Here is a 17,739-nt window from a genome sequence, read left to right as displayed (position 1 = left end):
TAGATGAGCAGTGGTCGAATCAACTGATTACTGGAATTATGTCAGAAAAAGTGTTAACGGACATAATTGTGAGTGGAACTGAGATCATGTATATTTCGTGAAGCGAAAGAGAGAAAGTTCTGTAGGCGGTTTGCTTTTTTTCACTTATAAATTTGTTCTATTAGTTTGACAATTCATGATGCATTCAACAGGAAGAAAAAGGTGGTGAGGAGATGCTGTTTGAAGTAATGAAATTTTTGGATATGGCCTACAGTTGGGAAGAATATATTGGTGATCATCCCTTTGTATTAGCAATACCATTAGAAGAGGCTTTTGATGCAAGAAAGCAAGCTTATGCAGCATCAGCCAAAAAAAAAAAAAAAAAAAAAAAAACAAGTTCCACTTCACCCCTCTGTTCGTTCGAATTACCTGTCCAGCAGAACCTTAAACTTATTTAGGCTATCAACTTCCACGACAAGGGATGGAAGTCTGTTTCACCAACCAACCACCCGCTGGCTGAAGGCAAATTTACGCACGTCTATCCTACATCTATCTGTCTTTCCTCAATTTGAATTTATGCTCTCTCGCATGATTATTCCGTGCAAGAGGAAGGATCTCATCAGCATTGAGCATGCTCAAACCACTCAAGGTTTTATACACCTGTATCAGATCACCTCGCTGGTGCCTAGTCACCAGAAAGTGTACTTTGCAAAAGTTAAGCCTTTCTTCGTAAGAACACCCCTTTGTTCAATTCAATAATCTTGTTGCCCTTCTCTGTACTCGTTCCAGCTACTCTACATCCTTCTTGAAATGAGGCCGCCAGATCTGTATACAGTACCCTAGGTGTGGCCAGACCATTGCCTTATACAAGGGAATTATCACCTCCTTATCCCTGCTAGAAACATTCCTATATATCATTGACAATACACCGTGAGCTACTCTTGCAGCCCGTCTGCACTGCTCAGAGAACTTCATATCTGCTTGCACAACCACCCCCAGATCTTTTTCATTCTCTGCCACTGTTAGTGTAGTTCTACAGAGTTAACACGTTGCTTTGGGGTTGCTGTTTCCCATGTGTAGTACTTTACATTTGTCAATGTTAAACTTCATTTGCCACCTCTCAGCCCATCTGCTCAACATTTCCAGTTCCTTTTGCAGCAGCATAGTGTCACTAGTGTCTTTGACAACACTGCCACATTTCGTATTGTCTGCAAACTTGGACAATAAGCTTGATATACCAGCATGAATATCATGTATAGATACAGAAAACAATAACGGACCAAACACTGAACCCTGAGGGACTCCTCTAATAACATTAGTCCACGATGAGCAGTGTACATTGATTTCCACTCTCTTTCTTCTCCAACTCAACCCTCCCTTTATCCATAGCAGCAATTTGCCTCCAGTGCCACACTGCTCCAATTTGTTCAGCAGTCTTCCATGAGAAACAGTATCAAAAGCCTTTCTAAGATCCAAATATATAATATCAAATTTATTCCCTGCATCTAGTTCTTTTGTGACGGCCCAATAGTATCCAACCAAATTGGTCAGGCAAGACTTTCCCTTAACAAAGCCATGCTGTGTCCGAGCTATAACTGATGTCTTGTTTAGATGATCCTGCAGTGCTTCTTTAATCAGTGCCTCCATTAACTTTCCTGGAACAGAAGTTAAACTCAAAGGTCTATAATTACTTGTGGCAGCCTTTGATCCTCCTTTGTGAATTGGGGACATATTTGCACATTTCCAATCTATGGATATCCCCCTTGAGTCTAAGGAAGCTCTCATAATTATGGCTAAGGGTTTTGTTATTTCCTTTGCTGCTTCCTTTAATATAACTGGATAGATCCCATTCAACCCAGGTGCTTTTCTTGTGTTTATCTTCAACAATTTCTCCTAAACTTTATTCTCGGTTATAACAAGATCACCTAGCTTACTGCAAGAGTTGAATGCACCTCTGGCATTCCCCTCGCTGAATAACTCCTTATTTGTGAATTTCGATGCAAAAATATTCATTTCAACATAGAGGTCTGGAGTTCAGACCTGTATGTTGACAAGGTATGGCTTGACCATTGCCTGATACAAAGGGTAATCACCAATATATTCTTCCCAACTGTAGGCCATATCCAAAAATTTCAAAATTTATGCGGAGTTTAGGCAACTGCGACGTGATCTAATTGAGATGTTTGAGGCTTTGAATATTTTGAGGAAGCTCATTGAGTATGGGATTCTTCCTCTTTCTCAAATTATGCACTTGAGGGGACATAAATTGATATTCTGAGAATACGGTTGTAGAGATGGCCAAAAATTTGCGTTTAGCGAGCGAGTGGACGATTTCTTGGAACACTTTCTTCTATCGTTGTAGAACTTGATAGCTTAAATGAATTTAACAAAGAACTAGACAAGTTAATGGAATGGATAGGTGAAATGGGAAGTGTTTTTTTTTTTTTTTTTGGCCGATGCTGTATAAGCTTGCTTACTTACATCATATGTTCTTGTTTATACTGCTGTATGACATTACAATACAAACATTAATCGTATTTAGCAGTCACAGGATTGATTCCCAGTCAACTCAAAAAGAGCGCGAGCTCCTGCACTTTCTCATTTGACCACTTGTGTACGTCACTAGTAATGGTAATTCTAACTCATCAGCTTTAGAACAGTAAAACAGAGTTGAGCAGTTAGGTGTATTTAGCAAATTGGACATCTCTAGATATTTTTCAATTAAAGAAATAAACTTTTATTTCAGCACTCTTTGGCTCATTCAATTCTGTATTCATAATTAATTGTTGTGTTCTAATTCCATTTATACCCTAAATTACCCCAGGGGCTCACATCTGGTGAGTATGGGCTTGGCACACCCAGGGTCCTGAGTTCCATATCATTATTCTTCCCTTTCTTGGTCATTCCTTTCTCCTTCTCTGTATTTCTCTCTCTGGCTAACTTGGGAATTTTTTTGGCTGGTGCAGCATAAGCCTCAGGCTTCTTTGCACCACATGGCTAATAATAATAATAATAATTATGGCGATATTCTTGTATATTTTGGTTCACAATTCCTCTGATCTCGTGTGGTTATGAAGTATAAACCAAATAATTACTCAGGGGGCGAGAGGTTCTGATTCATACCGGAATATTGGGACTTTTGTGTTAATACTGCGACTGCGCTGAGGTGTGTTTGTAAATTTAGCGGTTTTTTGTTTTTTTTTATTGTACATTTTAGTCAGCGTGTGTATGTTTCTTGAATGTGACTCAAAATTTCGCTCGGTTAAATATGAATTCTGTGTGTTTATGGAGGAATTTTTGAATATAATCGTGGTTCTAATTTTCTGGTTAAATTTATTTTGTTCTGAAATTTGTTTTTTCGTTATACATCATTAACTGCTGTTTCTATAATGACTGTAATATAATATTTATGTGGGGAACGGTTTAAGATAGTTGCCTTTTAATTTCATCTTAAAAGGTATGTGTAATTTAATTAATGAAGCATGTGTTTGAATACTTTTATGAATTAAAATTTGTACACGATGTTTTGAACGCAAACATGGCTTTTTCCATTTAAACTCTAGAAACTGCTTATTCAGAAACATATATAGTAGTGGCATGTGATGCAAGAAAGCAAGGATATGAGCTTATGCAGCATCAGCCAAAAAAAAAAAAAAAAAAAAAATTACAAAACAATTCCTTCATAATGTTTGTGCAGTTCCTCCTTAAATTTATTTAACCTATCAACTTCTTCCACAACGACAGATGGAAGTTTGCAGTAGTAGTAGCAAGTGATGGAAGTGTATGAGCAGATGCAGCATCAGCCAAAAAAAAAAAAATCACACTATTCCCTCCAAATGCCTGTCCAGTTCATCTTTAAATTTATTTAACCTGGCAACTTCCACAACGACAGATGGAAGTTTGTTCAAGCAATTAACCACCCCTCTGGCTAAAGGCAAATTTCCGCACATCTGTTCTACCTCTGTCTTTTCTTAATTTGAATTTATGTCCCTTTAGGTTCGTAATCTGAACAAGTGGAAGGATCCGATCAGAATTCAGCTTGCTCAACCCATTCAAGGCCTTATACAGCTCAATCAGATCACTGCACAGGTGCATAGTCTCCAGCCACTGTAATTTGCCGAACTTAAGCCTCTCTCGGTAAGAGGATCCCTTCATTCCCCACACCAATCTTGTTGCCTTCTCTGTACACGCTCAAGCAAATCTACATCCTTCCTAGAATGAGGCCTCCAAACCTGTATGCCGTATTCAAGGCATGGCCTGACCGTTGCCTTGTACAGCTGCTATCAAAATTCCTACATATCATTGACAAAACCCCATGACCTGCCCTGGCAGCCTGTCTGCATTGCTCTGAAAACTTCATATCTGACTGCACAATTACTCCCAGGTCTTTTTCATTTTCTACCATCTTAGGTGTAGTACCACACAGTTGGTACGTTTCTCTGGAGTTACTTCTACCCATATGCAGTACTTTGCATTTGTCAAGGTTAAACTTCAGTTGCCACTTCTTAGCCCATCTACCCAAATTTTCTAGATCCTGTTGCAGTAGCACACTGTCATTAACAACCTTGCCAACCTTTGTATCAACTGCACACTTTGCCACTAAGCCTGATATACCTTCATCAGTATCATTGATAAATATACAAAACAACAGTGGACCCAACACTTAACCCTGTGGGACTTCACTAATAACTTTAGTCCACGAAGAGCAGCACCCATTGATTACCCCCCCCCTCTGTCTTCTCCCACTCAACCAACCTTTTATCCACTGTAGCAACTTACCCTTAATACCATTCTGCTCCAATTTGTACAGTAGTCTTCCTTGCGCATCAGTGTCAAAAGCTTTCCTAAAATCCAAATATATGATATCAAAATTATTTTTTGCATCCAGTTCCTTTGTAACCACATCATAATATCCTATCAAATTTGTCACACAAGACTCTCCCGTAACAAGCCGGGACATGCTGCATGAAGTAATGAAATTTTTGGATATGGCGTACACATGGTAAGAATATACCCGATCCTTGACATAATGTGGCCTTGACAATGCTCCCCGCATACACACTACTCGGACTAACTCCAGTCACTATGCTGCAGTTTTTTCTAGATGATTCTGCAATGCATCTTTAACCAGTGACTCCATTATTTTGCCCAGAACAGAAATTAAACTAACTGGTCTGTAATTACTACTGTCACCCTTTGATTCCCCCTTTGTGAATTGGGGATACATTTGCACATCTCCAGTCAGTGGGAACCTCCTCTGAGTCCAAGGATGCTCTCATAATTATGGCTAAAGGTTTTTCTTCATTGCTTTGCCACCTCCTTTAATATAACCGGATGGATCCCATCCACCCAGATGCCTTTTTTATGTTTAACTTCAACAATTTCTCCTCCACTTTACTCTCAGTTATTACAAAATCATTAAGCATCCTGCTATAATTTGATAACTTTCTGCCATTTTCAAACATTAATAACTCCTCATGTGTGAATGTAGATGCAAAATACTCATTCAGTTTGTTTGCTATCTGAGCAGGATCATCAACAGCCGAACCGTCGATATCAAGTGGACCAATCAAATTCATCACCTTCCTTTTAGAGTTTATATAAGTAAAGAAATCTTTGCTGTTTTTTCTTAGCATCCTTTGCCAAAGATTTCTCGTAATCTGCCTTCACCTGTCTAATCTCCTTTGTGATCTGATTACAGACTAGCTTATATCTGCCATAGGCTTCTGAGTTGCTTGATAATTTATATGCATCCCATGTATTTTTCTTCTCTGTCACGAGTCTGATTAGATCATTTGATAACCATTTAGGCCTAAACCTTGAACAATATTTTTTAATAGATATGAAACTTTTATTAGCTTTCACGATTAATTCCTTGAATGCTTCCCCTTAGAATTTGCTCTTGGTAACATCATCAGTTGGCACCACTGTATAGAATTTAAATACTGTCTCAGACCATTGTAGTCACCTTTACGAAAGCAATAACCCTTCCCTTTACCCCCTGATGGTAATTATATCTTTAAGTAAATCCCACATTAGTACACTGTGATCACTGCCACCTAGTGGTTCCTTTATCTGCAATTTCTTAATACACAAATGATCACTGCTAATAATCAGATCAAGAGTATTACCCTCTCTGGTTGCCTCTTGAACATGCTGCAGCAGAAAACAATCATCCAATGAATCCCCAAAAGTCATACTAGTGTGCAAGTGAATTTGCTCTTGAATTTGCTCTTGGTAACATCATCAGTTGGCACCACTGTATAGAATTTAAATACTGTCTCAGACCATTGTAGTCACCTTTACGAAAGCAATAACCCTTCCCTTTACCCCCTGATGGTAATTATATCTTTAAGTAAATCCCACATTAGTACACTGTGATCACTGCCACCTAGTGGTTCCTTTATCTGCAATTTCTTAATACACAAATGATCACTGCTAATAATCAGATCAAGAGTATTACCCTCTCTGGTTGCCTCTTGAACATGCTGCAGCAGAAAACAATCATCCAATGAATCCCCAAAAGTCATACTAGTGTGCAAGTGACCAAACACAAGTTCCAGTCAATATTTGGGAAGTTAAAATCCTCCATTATAAGACATTCTGATTTACTAGCCCACTCTATTTCTCTGTACAATTGTTCATTGTACTCATTCGAGTCATTAGGCCTATAACACACTCCTACTCTAATTTTTGCTTTTGCAGTGCTTATGTCACACCAAACTGACTCAACAGTGCACTGTTCATCTGTATCAACTGGATGCACTTCTTTTGATTTTATGTTTTTCTTAATTAACAGCATAACACCTCCTCCCTTCCTATCCTGTCTATCCTTTCTGTGCACATTGTACTCCCCAAATTCCAATTATGCATTCTTAATATCTGTGTGACACCACGTCTCTGATATCCCAACAATATCTGCTTTTGATGTCTTGACCAATACTGCAAATTCATCAAATTTATTTACTATACTTCTAGCATACACCTAGATACACCTGTAAGTATATATGCACCTATTCTTAGTTACCCTAACACATCCCATATACCCACCTGTTTCACAATGACTGCTATCAGTCCCTGAAAACACCCAGCACCCCTTGCTCTAGGCCACTGCTTATTCTATTAGAAGTAGTGTAAGAATCACCTTCACCTCTGCCTGCAGCTACCTTTAACCTTTTAGTCTGTGAATCTCTCCCAACAAAGCTAACAGTTTTCCGACCCGCCTAATACTGTCTCGATAGCATCAGCAAATATTCTTGCACCCTTTCTATTTAAGTGTATCCCATCCCTGTAGAAGCAGTCTCTCTTGTTAAGAAGCACAAACCATGCTGAAAAAAATTCTATCCCTTGAGCCTTGCACGTTCCCTTCACGGCGAAATTGATTGACAAGGCTCTCATCATGTACTCCCTCCTATCGTGTCTGGGCAAAATTGCAGACAATTTCAAATTTAACCCTAACTCACGCCTTTTTTGCAACATTGTCACACTTGCAACATTCTACTTTTTTGTAACACTGTACTTGGTAAGTAAATCTGCAGATCTGCTACTCTTAATGTGATTTGTGCCAATGTGTACAACAATATCACCTTTTGTGCCCTGAAAAGATGACATATGCTTTACAACATCAACTTTTGCCCCTGGCAGACATACCCTGGTCCTATTCCATCTATCCTTTTTACACAATACATTCCCTGTCTCCTTGACAATAGAGTCACCACCAATAACTAACTCCTGTGGGACCAGCACATTCTGCGTTGGAGATTACCGCTGTGTTTCCTGATGCCCAGGAGTGAGCTCTGTCGTTGAGTTGGGCAGCTGAGAGCTTGACGGGCCCTCATATTAATTTCTTCGAGGGCATCTACCCTACACCTCAAGCTCTCATAGATGCCCATTGGTATGCTGAGTTGATACCTAATTTCTAGACAATTTGGAATTTCTAATTTGTATTCATATTACGTTTGGAATTGAGGTTTATGGCATACCTTTCATTCCAATGATAAAATAAATTTTAAAAAAATTATGAAAAATAGTTTAAAAAATTTAATGAATCATGTATTTAGCAATAGCTGAGGCATATGATGCAAGAAAGCAAGCTTATGCAGCATCAGCCAAAAAAAAAATAAAACCATTCCCATTTCACCCATCCGGTCACTCCAAATGTTTGTCTAGTTCAGCCTATCAACTTCCACAATAACAGATGGAATCAACTGCCTGCTGGCTAAAGGCAAACTTCTGCGTATCTATTCTGCAACTGTCTTTCCTAAATTTTAATCTATGCCTCCTCATGTTTGTAATCTGAGCAAATGGAAGAATCCGATCAACATTGTGCCTGCTCAAACCATTCAAGGCCTTATACACCTCGATCAGATCACCTCAGAGGTGTCTAGTCTCTAGATGCTGCAACTTGCAGAATTTAAGCCTTTCTTGGTTGAGGCATATGATGCAAGAAAGCAAGTTTATACAGCATTAGCCAAAAAAAAAAAAAAAATCCCTTCCCATTTCACCCATCCATTCACTCCAAATGTTTGTGTAGTTCAGCCTTAAATTTATTTAAGTTATCACCTTCCACAACAACAGATGAAAGTCTGTTCCGGCAATCAACTACTTGCTGGCTAAAGGCAAATTTACGCACATCTATTCTACAACTATTTTTTCTCAGTTTGAATCTATGCCCCCTCAGGTTTGTAATCTGGACAAGAGGAAGAATCCCATCAGCATTGAGCATGCTCAAACCATTCAAAGTCTTGTACACCTCAATCAGATCACCTCACCTTTCAGGTGCCTAGTCTCCAGATGCTGCAACTTGCAGAACTTAAGCTGTTCTTGGTAAGAATACTCCTTTGTTCCTCTCACCAATCATGTTGCACTTTTTGTACTTGTTCTAGCAACTCTATATCCTTCCTAAACTGAGGCTTCCAGACCTGTACGCAGTATTGAAGGCGTGTCCAGACAATTGCCTTATAGAAGGGGATAGCCACCTCTTTGTCTCTGCTATCAAAATTCCTATATATCATTGACAAGATTGCATGACCTGCTCTGACAGCCCTCTGTACTGCTCAGAGAACTTCATATCTGACTGCACTATTACCCTCAAGTCTTTTTCATTCTCCACTTCCCTGAGTGTAGCGAATGCTTCTATGTATTAAAATTTCCACATTATGTTTCGAACACAAACGTATGGTTTTTCCATTTAATCTCTGTGGAATTGCATATTCAGCAACATTTGTATTCATATTAAGGTTGGAAATTGGTTTAATGCTGTTTCCCTTGTTCCTGTGTTAAAATAAACAAATTAAATTATGAAAAAAAAAAAGGAAATTGAGGGCAACAGTCAAGAAATAATTAATAACCTGTTTCGAAATCATTATTTCTTCACTGGTTCACCAAAGTAACAATATGAATTGATTTCATATGTGATAAAATTATGAAAAACTGACATTTGTGTAATATAACATATCAATTTGATGAGTCATAAAGTTTAAAGAGCATTTAGAAAATAGGATAATGCAAAACATCTCTTTTGACAATTTATGCAGGTTTTTGGCTTTGCAGTTTCTGCAAAGCCAAAAACCTGCATAAATTAGTACTTTTAAATTAGTATAAATTAGTATTTTTCATGTCAACATTGCATATTTACACTTGTAAATATGCAATGTTGACATGAAAAATTTAATTGAGTAGTTATTTACATTTATTATGTCATATCCAGTGCTTGAAATAGACTAGAAGAGCCTATTCCTATTCACCACAGGTATTATGTAATTTGTCTAAGACAAAGCAGGAAAAACATAAGCGCATCAAATTATACAGTTAAAATGAAATTTATTTTTCAATACAAAAAAATATTTAAAAATGAATTGAAAATGTAAATTTGTATTGCTGTTGGCAAAATGATAAAAGGAAATAAAGATTTCATCATGAGCCTAAAATAATTTACTCACTTCACTTGTGTCCAATGGCCTTCCTTAAATTTATTCTAACTATCCATTTCCAAAGCAGATTTAAGTTTATTTCAATAATCAGCTACTCTCTGGCTAAATGAAAGGCAAAAGTAAAATGAATAAGGACAAAGTTTTCAGAGTTATAAATGATTCTAGGACTAGGGGCCAAAAATTCAAGTTATAGGGAGGGGGGGGATGTTTATACTGAATTATAAGAAGTTTTATTTTAGATAGCGAGTTATAAATTACTGGAATAAGTTACCTGCATGGTAGAGGCTGACAGTTTGGGGAAATTCAAAGGTCATGTGGATAGTTACCTTCTGGAGGAGGGAAACACATAGGTTGTCTGTTTCCTTTTCTTTTATTATTTATTTTATTTAATTTTATTATAATTATATTACTCTTTTTTTTTTTTTTTTTTTTTTTTTGGCTGGTGCAGCATAAGCTTTAGGTTTCCTTGTACCATATGGCCATTTCTAACACTAACACTATATCCAAATTTACACACACACAGCATTCTACAAAGTACAATGATCTGTTTTCAATCACTTTAAATTTATATCATTCCAGAAACTTTTCAGTTAAGTCACAAAATAAATGCATAATTTCCAGATGCAGCAATTTATGGAATCTCAGTAAGACTGAGATTCCATAAATTGGGACACGCTTTCTAGCCGATCTCTGTCTTTCCTAACACGAAGTTCTTGTATTTGGTATTCCAGATGTGTCCCAACCATTGCTTTATACAGTGGAATAATTTCTTCCTTGTCCCTATTGGTAAAGTTCTTTGAGTTTTTCTAGCAGCTTGTCTGTGCTGCTTAGAGAAATTTATGCTGAATTGTATAATCATTCCTAGCCTTTTTCTTTATGAGTTTGGTACTACCCATATGGTGTGTTTTACGTCACCAGTGTTATTCTCGGATTACCACAACTCAAATGCAGTACCTTGCACTTTTTTAGGCCATCTCCCTAGGTTATCTAGGTCTTCTTGAAATAATTTTGATTAATGTAATGAATTGCCCTTATCTTTGTATCATCAGCATATTGACATTAAACTTGAAATACCTACAACAGTATCATTCATCATCAGCCATTTTCAATCCACTGCAGGATGAAGGCCTCTCCAGCAACTTTCCAGTTCCTCCTGTTTTGTGCGATGGCCATCCATTTAATACCCACAAACTCATGAATTTCATCTGTCCATCTCCGTCGTTGTCTTTCGGGTTTTCTTCTAGCTCCTCTTGGGTACCATTCTGTTATTTTCTTAGTCCATCTGTCATCATGTCTTTGAGCTATGTGTCCTGCCCAAGACCATTTTAGTTCTTTAGTTTTGTTAAGAATGTCCTTTACTTCAGTTTGCTGCCTAATCCATCTTTTCCATTCTTTTGGTGAGTACTCAAGTTTCACTTCCATGTCATGGTGCAGAGTATACATTGGTTCATTCTTTTACGTTTCAGACAGATTGTGATATTCCTCACTATGTGACTATATTTCCTGAATGCTATCCATCCAAAATTTATTCTTCTCTTGACTTCCAGCCATTTATCATTATTACAGCTAATGACTTTTCCCAGATAAGTATATGACTCCACCTTTTCAATTACTGCTCCCTCAATCATTATATCCCTTTCTGTGACATACTTGTTCATCATTACTTTTGTTTTAGCCATATCCATCTTAAGTCCAAAAACCTTACTAACAGTGCATAACTGATTAAGATTTTCCTCTAATTCTTTGGGATCATGGCTTGGCCACAATATCATCTGCAAATCGTAAATGGTTTACGTACTCTCCATTCACATTGACTCCTTTCTGTGACCAGTCTAATCTTCTGAAAGCTTCCTCAAGGGCAGCAGTAAACAACTTCGGAGATATTGTGTCTCCTTGTCAAACTCCTTTCTCAATTTTAAATTTACTTACTGTCTTTGTCTAGTCTAATAAAGGAGGTAGCATTCTCATATATTTTCTTCAAAATCATAATATATCGGGTAACTTTGCCTTGTGCCCGAAGGCACTCTTTCTGGTGCCCGAAACATTGCCTTATGCTGTATGGACTCAAATTAGCATTAGCATTAGTAGAGGCATTTGATGCAAGAAAGCAAGCTTATGCAGCATCAGCCAAAAAAATTAAAGTAAAATAAATAAATAACAAATAACCACTTCCACTTTACCCCTCTGTTCGTTCGAAATACCTGTCCAGCCGAGCCTTAAACTTATTTAGGCTATCAACTTCCAGGACAAGGGATGGAAGTCTGTTCCACCTACCAACCACCCGCTGGCTAAAGGCAAATTTCCGCACATCTATCCTACATCTGTCTTTCCTCAATTTGAATTTATGCCCTCTCAGGTGATTATTCTGAGCAAGAGGAAGAATCCCATCAGCATTGAGCATGCTCAAACCATTTAAGGCTTTGTACACTTCTATCAGATCACCTCGCTGGTGCCTAGTCTCCAGACACTGTAATTCGCAAAACTTAAGCCTTTCTTCGTAAGAGTACCCCTTTGTTCCATTCACTAATCTTGTTGCCCTTCTCTGAACTCGTTCCAGCAGCTCTACATCCTTCTTGAAATGAGGTCTCCAGGCCTGTATACAATACTGTAGGTGTGGCCTGACCATTGCCTTATACAAGGGAATAATCACCTCCTTATCCCTGCTAGAAAAATTCCTATATATCATTGATAATACACCATGAGCTACTCTTGCAGCCCAACTGCACTGCTCAGAGAACTTCATATCTGCCTGCACAACCACCCCCAGGTCCCTTTCATTCTCTACCACTGTCAGTGTAGTACCACAGAGTTGATACGTTGCTCTGGGGTTGTTGTTTCCCATATGTAGTACTTTACATTTGTCATTGTTAAACTTGATTTGCCACCTCTCAGCCCATCTGCTCAACCTTTCCAGATCCTGTTGCAGCAGCATAGTGTCAGTAGTGTCCTTGACAACCCCGCCAACCTTCGTATCGTCTGCAAACTTGGACATTAAGCTTGATATACCATCATCAATATCATTTATAAATACAGAAAACAATAAAGGACCCAATACTGAACCCTGAGGGACTCCACTAATAACATTAGTCCACGATGAGCAGTGTCCATTGATTACCACTCTCTGTCTTCTCCCCCTCAACCACCCCTTTATCCATAGCAGCAATTTGCCTCCAATGCCACACTGCTCCAATTTGTGCAGCAGTCTTCCACGTGCAACAGTATCAAAAGCCTTCTAAGATCCAAGTATGTAATATCAAAGTTATTCCCTGCATCCAGTTCTTTTGTGACTGCATCATAGTATCCAATCAAATTGGTCAGGCAAGACTTCCCCTTAACAAAACCATGCTGTGTCTGATCTATAACTGAAGTCTTGTCTAGATGATCCTGCAGTGCTTCTTTAACCAGTGCCTCCATTAATTTTCCGGGAACAGAAGTTAAACTCACAGGTCTATAATTACTTGTGTCAGCCTTTGATCCTCTTTTGTGAATTGGGGTCACATTTGCACATCTCCAGTCCATGGGTACCTCCCCTGAGTCCAAGGAAGCTCTCATAATTATGGCTAAGGGTTTGCTTACTTCCATTGCTGCCTCCTTTAATATAACTGGATAGATTCCATCCACCCCAGGTGCCTTTCTTGTGTTTATCTTCAACAATTTCTCCTCCACTTTGCTCTCAGTTATTACAAGATTCCCTAGCTTACTGCCAGAGTTGAATACACCTCTGGCATTTCCCTCGCTGAATAACTCCTCATGTGTGAATGTCGATGCAAAATATTCATTTAGTTTGTTAGCTACCTGAGCAGGACCATCAATAGTTGACCCATCGATATCAAGTGGACCAATCTGATTCATCCCCTTCCTTCTAGAGTTTACATAAGTAAAGAACTCTTTGCTGTTTTTCTTCGCATCCTTTGCCAAGGATTTCTCATAATCTGCCTTTGCCTGCCTAACCTCCTTTGTAACTTGGTTACAGATCAACTTGTATCTATCGTAGGCTTCTGTGTCACGTGTTAATTTGTATGTATCCCATGCATTTTCCTTCTCTGCCATATGCCTCATTAGTTCATCTGACATCCATTTAGGCCTAAACCTTGAACAATATTTGTTAGTTGGTATGTAAAGCCTAGTAGCTTCCAAGATAAGTTCTTTGAATGCTTCCCATTTTGAATTTGCTGTTGGTAACATCATCAGTTGGTCCCACTGTATAGAATTTAAATACTGTCTCTGTCCATCATAGTCGCCTTTACGAAAGCAATACCCCTTCCCTTTACCTCTAATGGTAGTTACCTCTTTGAGTAGATCCCACTTCAGAACACTGTGATCACTGCCACCTAGTGGTTCATTTATCTGCAGATTCATAATGCATGAAGAATCACTACTGATAATCAAATCAAGAGTATTACTCCCTCTAGTTGCCTCCCGAACATGCTGATGTAGAAAACAATCATCCAATAAATCCACAAAAGCCTTGCTAGTGTGTGAGTGACCAGCCTCCAAATTCCAGTCAATATCTGGGAAATTAAAATCCCTCATAATAAGACTCTCTGATTTACTGGCCCACTCTATTTCTCTGTCCAGTTTCTTATTATACTCAGAGTCATTAGGCCTATAGCACACTCCTACTCTCAATTTTGATCTCCCAATGCTTATGTCACACCAAACTGACTCGACACTGCACTGTCCAGCAATGTCGACTGGCTTCACTTCCTTGGATTTTATGTGTTTCTTGACTAATAGCATAACCCCTCCTCCCTTCCTATCATGTCTATCCTTTCTGTAGATATTGTACTCCCAAAATTCCAGTTCTGCATTCCTTATATCTGTGTGACACCACGTCTCTGAAATCCCAACAATATCTGCCTTTGATGTTTTGAGCAATACCTCAAATTCATCAAATTTATTTACTAGACTCCTAGCATTGGTGTACACGCAAGTATACATGCACCTGCTCTTCCTCTTAGCCCTAACACAATCCATGTGTTTACTTGTACCCCAATGATTCCCAGCAGTCTCTGAAATATCCTGCATCTTATTTTCCAGGCTGCTGCTCATTCCAAAGAAGCAGTGCAAGAATCACTTTCTCCTCTGCCAGTGGCTACTGTTAATCTATTAATCCTTGTATCCACCCAATCTAGCAGTTTTCCGACCCTCCCAACACTGCCTTGATAGCATCAGCAAACATTCTTGCACCCTTTCTATTTAAGTGTATCCCATCCCTGTAGAAGCAGTCTCTCCTGTTAACAAGTAGCCTTTTCATAATCCACAAATGCCATTTTCATAATCCACAAATGCCAAGCATAATGGTGTTTTATATTCATTTTCTTTCTCCATTAGCTGTGGCATTACGTGAAGGTGATCCATAGTTGAGAATCCCGTCCTAAGCCATCTTGCTCTTTTGGTTGATTCTCATCAAGTATTCTTTCTAATCTGTTAGTAATAACCCTTGTGAACAACTTGTAGATGTGGGATAACAAATTAATTGGTGTATAATTTTCAATTTCTGATTTATCTCCTTTCTTATGCAGCAAAACTATGATTGCATTTTTCCACTCCTTAGGCATCACACCTTTTCTAATGCATTTTGTGAAGTCTTGCCAGTTTTTGTGTCATGTCTTTTCCTCCCAATTTTAACAACTCTGCAATAACTTCATCTTCTCCCGGGGCGTTGCCATTCTTAATTTTCTTCAACGCATGTTCTACCTCATCAGGAAGGATATCAGCTATATTGTATGTGTTACTAATTTGCAATCCATCTTCCCCACTGCTGGCATCATTCTCTCACTCCTAATATAACTCTTTATAGTAGTCTTCTGCTATTTGAATTATGCGTTCTCTGCTATTTATAAGTACACCATCGCTGTTCTTCAGTTTCAGTATCATTTGTCTTTCTGTATTACTGCTCATGGTTGCTGATTTAAATCCTTTGTTTTCCCTTAATGCTTGTTTTACTTTTCTTGTATTAAATTTTCGTATATCCTCTCTGAGTCTCTTTCTAATGGCTTTGCATAACTCAATATACTCAATTTTCTCCTTGTCAGTGTTTTTCTTGCTCTTCATTTGTTGTCTTCAGTTCATCATGACAAGTGTTTCTTGACTAATTTTTTCTTCTTTGGATTTCTTTTTACCTATAGGTTTCTTAGGCTTTATCACTTTCAGAAAGTTGTAATATTCCTCGTCGATATCTTGGTCCTGAACTGTCTGCAGAAGCTAAACTTGTTCTTAAGTTCCGGTACATACTGCTTTTTCTCCTCTTCTGTTATCTCAAAGACCTTTGTATTATTTACTCGAGTCAGTTTTTTCCTTTCTTTTCTTACATCTATATCAAGTGTGCATCTTACTATTCTGTGATCACTTCCCACATTTACCTTGTTCAGGACAGTAACATTATTCATGATATATCTTCTGTTAGTGAGGATGAAGTTGATTTCATTAGTTGTTAATCTATTTGGGCTCTTCCATGTCCACATTCAGTTTGCCCTTTTCTTGAAAAAAGTGTTCATTATTAACATTCCTCGAGATTCTGCAAATTCCACAAGCCTTTCACCTCTTTCATTTCCTTCACCAATTCCAAAATTTCCTATAGTTCCCCTTTCTGTGCTGTTTTGTCTCTTTCCAACCTTAGCATTGAAGTCCCCCATAATAATAGTGTAGTGAGTTTTCTGTTCATCTAGGAGACTCTCAATTTTGGTGTACAACAGTATCATTAATAAATATTAAAAACAGTAAGAAGCCCAACACTGAAATCCATGCAGTCTCTTATCATGAAATCATCCATTTATCCATAATAGTGACTTTCCTTCATCCACTAATTTATACAATGGCCATTCATGCAGAAAACATATCAAAAGTTTTACTGAAATTGTTACATATCGAAATTAATTTTTCATTTGTTCCTTTGTGTGATGCCTTCATAGTAGTTAATCAGATTGGTTAACCATTCTGTTCCAAATGACCTTGCATAAAGATGATCTTTAACTATTGACTATAATAATAATAATTATGGCGATAATCTTGTATATTTTGGTCCTCAATTCCTCTGATCTCATGTGGTTTTCTGAAGTATAAACCTGTTATTTTCCCTTTTTTTTTTTTTTTTTTTTATGAAAACCCCAAACACGAAAGGTATCAAAACCTATAGTACTTAGTACCGTGCATGGGTTGAAGGAGAAGTATGGGGGGAGGGGGATGCCGAAAACTTTGCTTTAGAAACTAAACATGGGTTTCACCACTTCAAGCCTCCAATAAGCAAAGTGGTGGTATTTCACCGGTTGATGAAAGTCATCTACCACCTAGGCAGAAAAGTTCTTTCCAGTTTGTAGGTACTTCCTCCAAATTCTATGATGCTCTCAGTATTATGGCCTAAAGGTTTGACTACCTGTTTTTCTGCTGCTTTTAATATTATTGTGTAGGTTCCATTTACCCTAGATATTTTGTTCCCATTTAGCTTCTTCTCAGTTATTGTAAAATCATTTAACTCCCAATTAGCATTAGTTATATATCTGCTATTCCGATCTCTAAAAGTTGTTCCAGTGGTTCTCAGTGTCAACCTTCCTCATGTCGACATGCATTTGCACCTTTTAGTGTTCAATATATCTGTATAAACAATATGTACATTAGTACGAGTGCATTTCTCAGTGTTTTATTTCATTTTAGATATTTATCACCGAATGCCTTTTCTTGGAATTGCAAAATTGATTTTGGATGCAAGATAATACCACAAAATAAACACAAAATAAGTTTTTCTTGTGAAAAACTTATTTACTACAGTAATAGATGCTGCCCTATTCCTCAAATACCACTGCTCTCACAATAAAACAGCAGTAATATA

The 17,739-nt window shown here is 37.9% G+C and overlaps 1 protein-coding gene across 2 annotated transcripts in view; it reads left to right on the top strand.

Annotated features, from left to right (window-relative positions):
- The first annotated feature begins 3,116 nt into the window (after positions 1-3,116).
- LOC150082812 (uncharacterized) overlaps positions 3,117-17,739 on the top strand; it is a 98,936-nt gene continuing 84,313 nt past the window's right edge. Inside the window, exon 1 of one of the 2 annotated variants that reach the window (XM_090376834.1) lies at positions 3,117-3,145. The gene's annotated coding sequence lies outside the window, so the exon portion shown is untranslated. Of the gene's footprint in view, positions 3,146-3,355; positions 3,437-17,739 lie in introns of those variants that run through there. The other variant, XM_090376833.1, reaches the window with a different exon arrangement.

This window comes from Mastigoproctus giganteus, chromosome 7 (genome assembly GCF_048544385.1).
Source record: "Mastigoproctus giganteus isolate SK-2022 chromosome 7, ASM4854438v1, whole genome shotgun sequence".
NCBI lineage: Eukaryota > Metazoa > Arthropoda > Arachnida > Uropygi > Thelyphonidae > Mastigoproctus > Mastigoproctus giganteus.
Note: the sequence above shows the minus strand (reverse complement) of the source record. Positions and strands in the feature narration are given on the sequence as shown.